Source organism: Mobula birostris, chromosome 13 (assembly GCF_030028105.1).
Source record: "Mobula birostris isolate sMobBir1 chromosome 13, sMobBir1.hap1, whole genome shotgun sequence".
In the NCBI taxonomy this organism is placed as follows: Eukaryota; Metazoa; Chordata; class Chondrichthyes; order Myliobatiformes; family Myliobatidae; genus Mobula; species Mobula birostris.
The window spans coordinates 111,344,567-111,354,076 of NC_092382.1; positions in this window are offsets into that span (position 1 = coordinate 111,344,567).

Sequence of the window (9,510 nt, forward strand, 5' to 3'; positions counted from 1 at the left end):
CCTACCCCCACCTTCCCCTTCTTCCCTCCCCACCCACCTTCCCCTTCTTCCCTCCCCCCCACCTTCCCCTTCTTCCCTCCCCCCACCTTCCCCTTCTTCCCTCCCCCCTCCACCTTCCCCTTCTTCCTTCCCCCCTTCCTCTTCTTCCCTCCCTTTCCCCTTCTTCCCTCCCCCTTCCCCTTCTTCCCTCCCCCTTCCTCTTCTTCCCTCCCCCCTCCTTCCCCTTCTTCCCTCCCCCTTCCCCTTCTTCCCTCCCCCCCACCTTCCCCTTCTTCCCTCCCATCGCCTCATTACCCACCCTCCCCATTCCATCACTCCTTCCCTCCCTCCTTCCCATCCACCCCAACCCCTTCTCTGCCGCCACACGTCTCCCCTTTCCCTCTCGGCCTCTCCCTCACTCACCGCCACCACCACCTACCCCCCGCCGCACCTAAACTCTCCCACCCCCACCTTATCCCCCGTCCCTTCCTCCTCTTCCCTCCCATTTCCTCCCTTACACCCCCTCCTCCCTCCCTCTCCTCCTCTCCCTATCTCTCCCCCTCCCTCTCTCCACTCCTTCCCCTCCCTCCCCCACCCCCCTCTCCTACCCTCGCCCTCTCCTCCCCTCTCTCCACTCCCCTCCCACTCTCCTCCCCTCCCCCTCACCTCCCCCTCCCTCCCCCCTCAGCTCCCCCTCCCTCCCCCCTCTTCTCCCTCCTCTCTGTCCTCCCCTCCCCCTCTTCTCCCTTCCCTCCTTATCTCACCTCCCCTCCCCCTCTCCTCCCTTCCCTCTCCTCCCCTCCCCTCCCTCTCTCGCCTCCTCTTCCCCTCCACTCCCTCCCTCCTCCCTCTCTCCCTGCCCCATCTCCTCGCTCTGTCTTCCCCCTCCCCTCCCTCTCCATCCCTCCCACCTTCCCCCCTCTCCCCATCTCCCCATCTCCTCCCTCCCCATCTCCTCCCCTCCCATCCTCCCTCCCTCCTCTACTCTCTCTCTCCTCTCCTCCCCTCCCGCCCTCCCCCTCTCCTCTCCTCCCCCTCTCCTCCCTACCCCCACACCACCTCCCTCACTCTCTTCCCCTTCCCCTCCCTCTCTCCTCCCCAGCCCCCTCTCCTCCCTACCCCCTCCTCCCTCTCCTCCCCTTCCCCTCATTCTCTCCTCCACCACCCCCCTCTCTCTTCCCCCACCCCTCCCTCTCATTCCCTCCCTTCCTCCCTCTCCCCTCCCCCTCTTCTCCCCTTCCCCTCCCTCCCTCTCCTCCCCTCCCGCACTCCCTCTCTCTTCTGCTCCCTCTCTCCTCTTCTCCCCCTCCCATCCTCCCCTCCCTCCGCTCCTGCACTCCCCTCCCTCCCTCTCGCTCCACGCCCCCTCCCTCGCTCCCCACTCTCTCGCTCCACACCCCCCTCCCTCCCTCCTCACCCTCTCGCTCCATACCCTCCTACCTCCCTCCCCTCCCTCTCACTATACACCCCCTCCTTCCCTCTCTCTCCTCCCCACCCACTCTCCTCCACCTCCCCTCCCTCGCCTCCCTTCCACCCTATCCTCTCTGTCCGCCCCTCCTCTCCTCCCCTACAGACATCCCTGTGACCCTCCCTCCCCTACAAACATCCCTGTGACCCTCCACCCTCCCTCCCCTCTCCCTCCCTACAGACATCCGTGTGACCTTCCACCCTCCCTCCCTCCCTCCCCTACAGACATCCCCGTGACCCTCCACCCTCACTCCCTACAGACATCCCCGTGACCCTCCACCCTCCCTCCCCTACAGACATCCCTGTGACCCTCCACCCTCCCCTACAAACATCTCTGTGACCCTCCACACTCCCTCTCTCCCTCCATCCCTCCCTACAGACATCTCTGTGACCCTCCCCTACAGACATCTCTGTGACACTCCCCGACAGACATCCCTCTGACCCTCCACCCTCCCTCCCTCCCTCCTCTCCTCCCCGACAGACATCGCTGTTACCCTCGACCCACCCTCCCTCCCATACAGACATCCCTGTAACCCTCCACCCTTGCTCCCTCCCCTACAGACATCCCGGTGACCCTCCTCCCTTCCTCACTCACTCCACCTCAGAAATCCCTGTGACCCTCCACCCTCCCTCCCCTCCCCCCCCACAGACATCCAGTCACCCTCCACCCTCCCTCCCCCACAGACATCCCAGTGACCCTCCACCCTCCCTCCCCTACAGTCATCCCTGTGACCCTCCACTCACCCTCCCACCCTCCCCTAATGACATCCACGTACCATCCACCCTCCCTCGCTGCCTCCCCTACAGACATCCCTGTGACCCTCCACCCTCCCTCCCTCCCTCCTCTACAGACATCCCTGTGACCCTCGCTCCCTCCCCTACAGACATCCCGGTGACCCTCCTCCCTTCCTCACTCACTCCACCTCAGAAATCCCTGTGACCCTCCACCCTCCCTCCCTCCCCACCTCCACAGACATCCCTGTGACCCTCCACCCTCCCTCCCTCCCCCCCCCCACAGACATCCCTGTGACCCTCCACCCTCCCTCCCATACAGTCATCCCTGTGACCCTCCACCCTCGCTCACTCCCCTACAGACATCCCGGTGACCCTCCTCCCTCCCTCCCTCCCTCCCTCACTCTGCCTCAGAAATCCCTGTGACTCTCCACCCTTCCTCCCTCCCCACCTCCCACACTGCAGACATCCCAGTGACCCTCCACCCTCCCTACCTCCCCTACAGACATTACTGTGACCCTCAACCCTCACTCCCTCCCTCCCTACAAACATCCCTGTGACCCTCTACCCTCCCTCCCTCCCCTACAGACATCCCTGTAACCCTCCACCCTCCCTCTTTCCCTCCCCTACAAACATCCCTGTGACCCTCTACCCTCCCTCCCTCACCTAGAGACATCCCAGTGACCCTCCACCCTCCCTCCCCTACAGTCATCCCTGTGACCCTCCACCCACCCTCCCTCCCTCCCCTACAGACATCCCAGTCACCCTCCACCCTCCCTCCCCTAAAGACATCCCTGTGACCCTCCACCCTCGCTCACTCCCCTACAGACATCCCGGTGACCCTCCTCCCTCCCTCCCTCCCTCACTCTGCCTCAGAAATCCCTGTGACTCTCCACCCTTCCTCCCTCCCCACCTCCCACCCTGCAGACATCCCTGTGACCCTCCACCCTCCCTACCTCCCCTACAGACATTACTGTGACCCTCAACCCTCACTCCCTCCCTCCCTAAAGACATCCCTGTGACCCTCGACCCTCCCTCCCTCCCCTACAGACATCCCTGTGACCCTCCACCCTCCCTCTTTCCCTCCACTACAAACATCCCTGTGACCCCTCCACCCTCCCTCCCTCACCTAGAGACATCCCTGTGACCTTCCACCCTCCCTCCCTCCCTACAGACATCACTGTGACCCTCCACCCTCCCTCCCTCCCTCCCCTAGAGACATCCCCGTGACCCTCCACCCTCCCTCCCTCCCTCCCCTACAGACATCCCTGTGACCCTCCACCCTCCCTCCCTCACCTAGAGACATCCCTGTGACCTTCCACCCTCCCTCCCTCCCTACAGACATCACTGTGACCCTCCACCCTCCCTCCCTCCCTCCCCTAGAGACATCCCCGTGACCCTCCACCCTCCCTCCCTCCCTCCCCTACAGACATCCCTGTGACCCTCCACCCTCCCTCCCTCCCTCCCTTACAGACATCCCCGTGACCCTCCACCCTCCCTCCCTCCCTCCCTACAGACATCCCTGTGACCCTCCACCCTCCCTCCCTCCCTCCCCTACAGACATCCCTGTGACCCTCCACCCTCCCTCCCTCCCTCCCTCTCCTACAGACATCCCTGTGACCCTCCACCCTCCCTCTCTCCCTCCCTACAGACATCACTGTGACCCTCCACCCTCCCTCCCTCCCTCCCCTCTTCCCCTACAGACATCCCTGTGACCCTCCACCCTCCCTCCCTCCCCGACAGACATCCCTGTGACCCTCCACCCTCCCACCCTCCCTCGCCTACAGACATCCCTGTGACACTCCACCCTCCCTACCTCCCTCCCTCCCCTACAGACATCCCTGTGACCCTCCACCCTCCCTCCCTCCCTCCTACAGACATCACTGTGACCCTCCACCCTCCCTCCCTCCCTCCCTACAGACATCCCTGTGACCCTCCACCCTCCCTCCCTCCCTCCCTACAGACATCACTGTGACCCTCCACCCTCCCTCCCTCCCTCCCTCCCCTACAGACATCCCCGTGACCCTCCACCCTCCCTCCCTCCCTCCCCTACAGACATCCCTGTGACCCTCCCTCCCTTCCCCCCTCACTCCACCTCAGAAATCCCTGTGACCCCTCCACCCTCCCTCCCTCCCTCCCCTAAAGACATCCCTGTGACCCTCCACCCTCGCTCACTCCCCTACAGACATCCCGGTGACCCTCCTCCCTCCCTCCCTCCCTCACTCTGCCTCAGAAATCCCTGTGATTCTCCACCCTTCCTCTCTCCCCACCTCCCACCCTGCAGACATCCCTGTGACCCTCCACCCTCCCTACCTCCCCTACAGACATTACTGTGACCCTCAACCCTCACTCCCTCCCTCCCCTACAGACATCCCTGTGACCCTCCACCCTCCCTCTTTCCCTCCCCTACAAACATCCCTGTGACCCTCTACCCTCCCTCCCTCACCTAGAGACATCCCTGTGACCCTCCACCCTCCCTCCCCTACAGACATCCCTGTGACCCTCCACCCTCACTCCCTCCCTCCCTCCCATACAGACATCCTTGTTACCCTCCACCCTCCCTCCCTCCCCTACAGACATCCCTGTGACCCTCCACCCTCCCTTCCTCCCTCCCCTGCAGACATAGCTGTGACCCTCCACTCTCCCTCCCTCTCCTACAGACATCCCTGTGACCCTCCTCCTTCCCTCCCACCCTCCCTCCCTCCCCTACAGACATCCACGTACCCTCTACCCTCCCTCGCTGCCTCCCTACAGACATCCCTGTGACCCTCCACCCTCCCTCCCTCCCTCCTCTACAGACATCCCTGTGACCCTCCTCCCTCCCTCCCTCACTCCACCTCAGAAATACCTGTGACTCTCCACCCTCCCTCCCCCCACCCCCCCACAGACATCCTGGTGACCCGCCACCCTCATTCCCCTACAGAGAAATTAGGGATAGCATCAATTCCAAAGAAGAAGCATACAAATTAGCCAGAGAAAGTGGCTCACCTGAGGACTGGGAGAAATTCAGAGTTCAGCAGAGGAGGACAAAGGGCTTAATTAGGAAGGGGAAAAAAGATTATGAGAGAAAACTGGCAGGGAACATAAAAACTGACTGCAAAAGCTTTTATAGATATGTAAAAAGGAAAAGACTGGTAAAGACAAATGTAGGTCCCCTACAGACAGAAACAGGTGAATTGATTATGGGGAAAAAGGACATGGCAGACCAATTGAATAACTACTTTGGTTCGGGCTTCACTAAGGAGAATATATATAATCTTCCGGAAATAGTAGGGGACAGAGGGTCTCGTGAGATGGAGGAATTAAGGGAATCTCATGTTCGTAGGGAAGTGGTGTTAGGTAAATTGAAGGGATTAAAGGCAGATAAATCCCCAGGGCCAGATTGTCTGCATCCTAGAGTGCTTAAGGAAGTAGCCCAAGAAATTGTGGATGCATTGGTGATAATTTTTCAAAACTCTTTAGATACTGGACTAGATTCTGAGGATTGGAGGGTGGCTAATGTAACCCCGCTTTTGAAAACGGAGGGAGAGAGAAACCAGGGAATTATAGGTTAGCCTGACATCGGTGGTGGGGAAAATGCTAGAGTCACTTATAAAAGATGTGATAACAGCACATTTGGAAAGCGGTGAAATCATCGGACAAAGTCAGCATGGATTGGTGAAAGGAAAATCTTGTCTGACGAATTTCATAGAATTTTTTGAGGATGTAAGTAGTAGAGTGGATAGGGGAGAACCAGTGGATGTGGGATATTTGGATTTTCAAAAGGCTTTTGACAAGGTCCCACACAGGAGATTAGTGGGCAAACTTAAAGCACATGGTATTGGGGGTAAGGTATTGATGTGGATAGAGAATTGGTTGGCAGACAGGAAGCAAAGAGTGGGGATAAACAGGACCTTTTCAGAATGGCAGGCAGTGACTAGTGGGGTACCGCAAGGCTCAGTGCTGAGACCCCAGTTGTTTACAATATAATTAATGACCTAGATGAGGGAATTAAATGCAGCATCTCCAAGTTTGCGGATGACACGAAGCTGGGCGGCAGTGTTAGCTGCGAGGAGGATGCTAAGAGTATGCAGGGTGACTTGGATAGGTTGGGTGAGTGGGCAAATTCATGGCAAATGCAATTTAATGTGGATAAATGTGAGGTTTTCCACTTTGGTGGCAAAAATAGGAAAACAGATTATTATCTGAATGGTGGCCGATTAGGAAAAGGGGAGGTGCAACGAGACCTGGGTGTCATTATACACAAGTCATTGAAAGTGGGCATGCAGGTACAGCAGGCGGTGAAAAAGGCGAATGGTATGCTGGCATTTATAGCGAGAGGATTCGAGTACAGGAACAGGGAGGTACTACTGCAGTTGTACAAGGCCTTGGTGAGACCACACCAGGAGTATTGTGTGCAGTTTTGTTCCCCTAATCTGAGGAAAGACATTCTTGCCATAGAGGACATACAAAGAAAGTTCACCAGATTGATTCCAGGGATCGATTGATACCCGCATCACGGATAAGGTCAATCAGATAGCACAGTATGAGGTTTACTCGACCATAGACCTAAAATCCGCTTACCATCAGCTGCCCATCCACTGGGAGGACCGCCCTTACACTGCCTTCGAGGCGGACGGCAGGCTTTATCAATTCCTGCGCGTCCCCTTTGGTGTCACGAATGGTGTATCTGTCTTCCAGAGGGCAATGGACCGGATGGTGGACCAGTGCCAACTGAAGGCCACGTTCCCATATTTGGATAACATCACCATCTGCGGCCACGACCGGCAGGATCACGACAACAACCTCCAAAAATTTCTCCAAGCGGCCAAATCTTTCAACCTCACCTATAACAAGGACAAGTGTGTATTCGGGACCACCCGACTTGCTGTCCTTGGGTGGGTCGTGGAGAATGGAGTCATTGGCCCTGACCCTGACCGTATGCGCCCCCTGTTGGAACTCCCTCTTCCCAATACCCTCAGAGCCCTCAAAAGGTGCCTGGGCTTCTTTTCATATTACTCCCAATGGGTCTCTAACTATGCAGACAAGGCCCGCCCCCTGGTCAAGTCCACCACATTCTCCCTCTCTGCCGAGGCCCACACGGCCTTCAACTGCATAAAAGGGGACATTGCCAAAGCAGCAATGCATGCGGTGGATGAGGCCATTCCCTTCCAAGTAGAGAGTGACGCCTCCGACTTTGCACTGGCTGCTACCCTCAACCAGGCGGGAAGACCAGTGGCATTCTTCTCCCGTACCCTTCAAGGTCCTCAACTTCGGCACTCCGCGGTGGAGAAAGAGGCCCAGGCCATAGTGGAAGCTATAAGGCACTGGAGGCACTATCTTGCCGGCAAAAGGTTCACCCTGCTAACTGACCAGCGCTCAGTCGCATTCATGTTTAATAATCAGCAGCGGAGCAAAATCAAAAATGATAAAATCCTGAGGTGGAGAATCGAACTCTCCACCTACAACTATGAGATCAAGTACAGGCCTGGGAAGCTCAACGAGCCCTCCGACGCCCTATCCCAGGGAACGTGCGCCAGCGCGCAGATCGACTGGCTATACGCCCTACATGTAGAGCTTTGCCACCCGGGAGTCACCCGGCTTTTCAACTTGGTGAAAGCCCGGAACCTGCCTTACTCCCTTGAGGAGATCAGGATGATGACCAGGGACTGCCAAGTCTGGGCAGAGTGCAAACCGCACTTCTACCGAACCGAAAAGGCACCACTCATCAAGGCCACCCGCCCCTTTGAGCGACTGAGTGTCAACTTTAAGGGCCCCCTTCCCTCCACCGACCGCAATGTGTACTTTCTTAACGTAACTGACGAGTACTCGCGGTTCCCCCTCGCCATCCCCTGCCCCGACACCACTACCACGTCAGTTATAAAAGCCCTGCGCAAGCTCTTCACTCTGTTCGGATACCCATGCTATATCCACAGTGACAGAGCGTCCTCGTTTATGAGTGACCAATATCTACTGGCTAGGGGAGTTGCGACCAGTAGGACCACGAGCTGTAATCCCCGGGGGAATGGACAGGTAGAGAAGGAGAATGGCACAGTGTGGAAAGCCACACTCTTAGCCCTCAGGTCAAAGGGACTGCCAGTCTCCCGCTGGCAGGAGGTCCTTCCCGAGGCACTCCACTCCATCCGCTCCCTGTTATGCCACCCCCCATGAGCGGCTCTTTTCGTTTCCCAGAAAATCGACCACTGGGACCACCCTACCACCTTGGCTGACGTCCCCGGGGCCAGTGCTGCTCCGGAAACATGCGAGGAGCCATAAATACTCCCCGATAGTCGGGAGGGTTCACTTACTTCATGCGAACCCCCAGTATGCCTACGTGGTTTTACCTGATGGGCGGGAGGACACGGTCTCCATCCGCGACCTGGCGCCCGCAGGAGCAGGCGGCAGGGCAGGAAAGGATTCTCAATATTTCTGGACTTCAGTGCTTTAAAAGGGATAGATGGGGGGCGTAAAAGGGGAGGAGGGATGGCATTACCGGTCAGGGATACTATTACAGCTACAGAAAGGGTGGGTAATGTAGCAGGATCCTCTTTCGAGACAGTATGGGTGGAAGTCAGGAACAGGAAGGGAGCAGTTAATCTATTGGGTGTATTCTATAGTCCCCCTGGTAGCAGCAGAGATACTGAGGAGCAGATTGGGAGGCAGATTTTGGACCTCCTCTGAGAGTGTCCATGGTTTTGACAGCATGGCCCTGTTATGGTCTAATGGCAGTATCCTGGGCTGGGCTTTCTGCTCTGCTCTGCTCTGCCTCCCAGAAGCTCACAGGATTCCCAAGACTGTAATCTATGTTTCCGAGCTGCCTCTGACATTCCCAAGTCTTTGACCTATGATGTTCTCAATAAGATTCCAAGGAATACTTTGACCTCCTTGAGGTTTTCAGTGAAGGGATGGAAAACACACGCACCACCCCATTGGCTCTACAGTTGTGCCATAGTTATTTCAGGATCCTGTCCACATGAGGGAGACTTTATTCCCTCCCAGGAGCTGAAATGCTGGTCAAGGACAAATGTATTCAAGAGGGTCTTGCCTCACAGTCTATTAGATCCTGCATTTCCCCAGCAGGAGACGGTTCTGTTTGTGATTCACATGGGCCACTGCCACAGGAAAGCAGCATCTATCATCAAGGACGCCCAGCATTCAGGATACGCTCTCTCCTCACCACTACATCTGGGAGAGGGACGCTGGACCCCTTTGTTCAGGAACAGTTGTTACCCTACAACCATCAGGCTCCTGAACCGGTGTGGATAACCTCATTCATCAACAAATCTCAACTGATTCCACAACCTACAGACTCACTTTCACAGAGTCTACCACTCAATATCATAGTCGTATTTT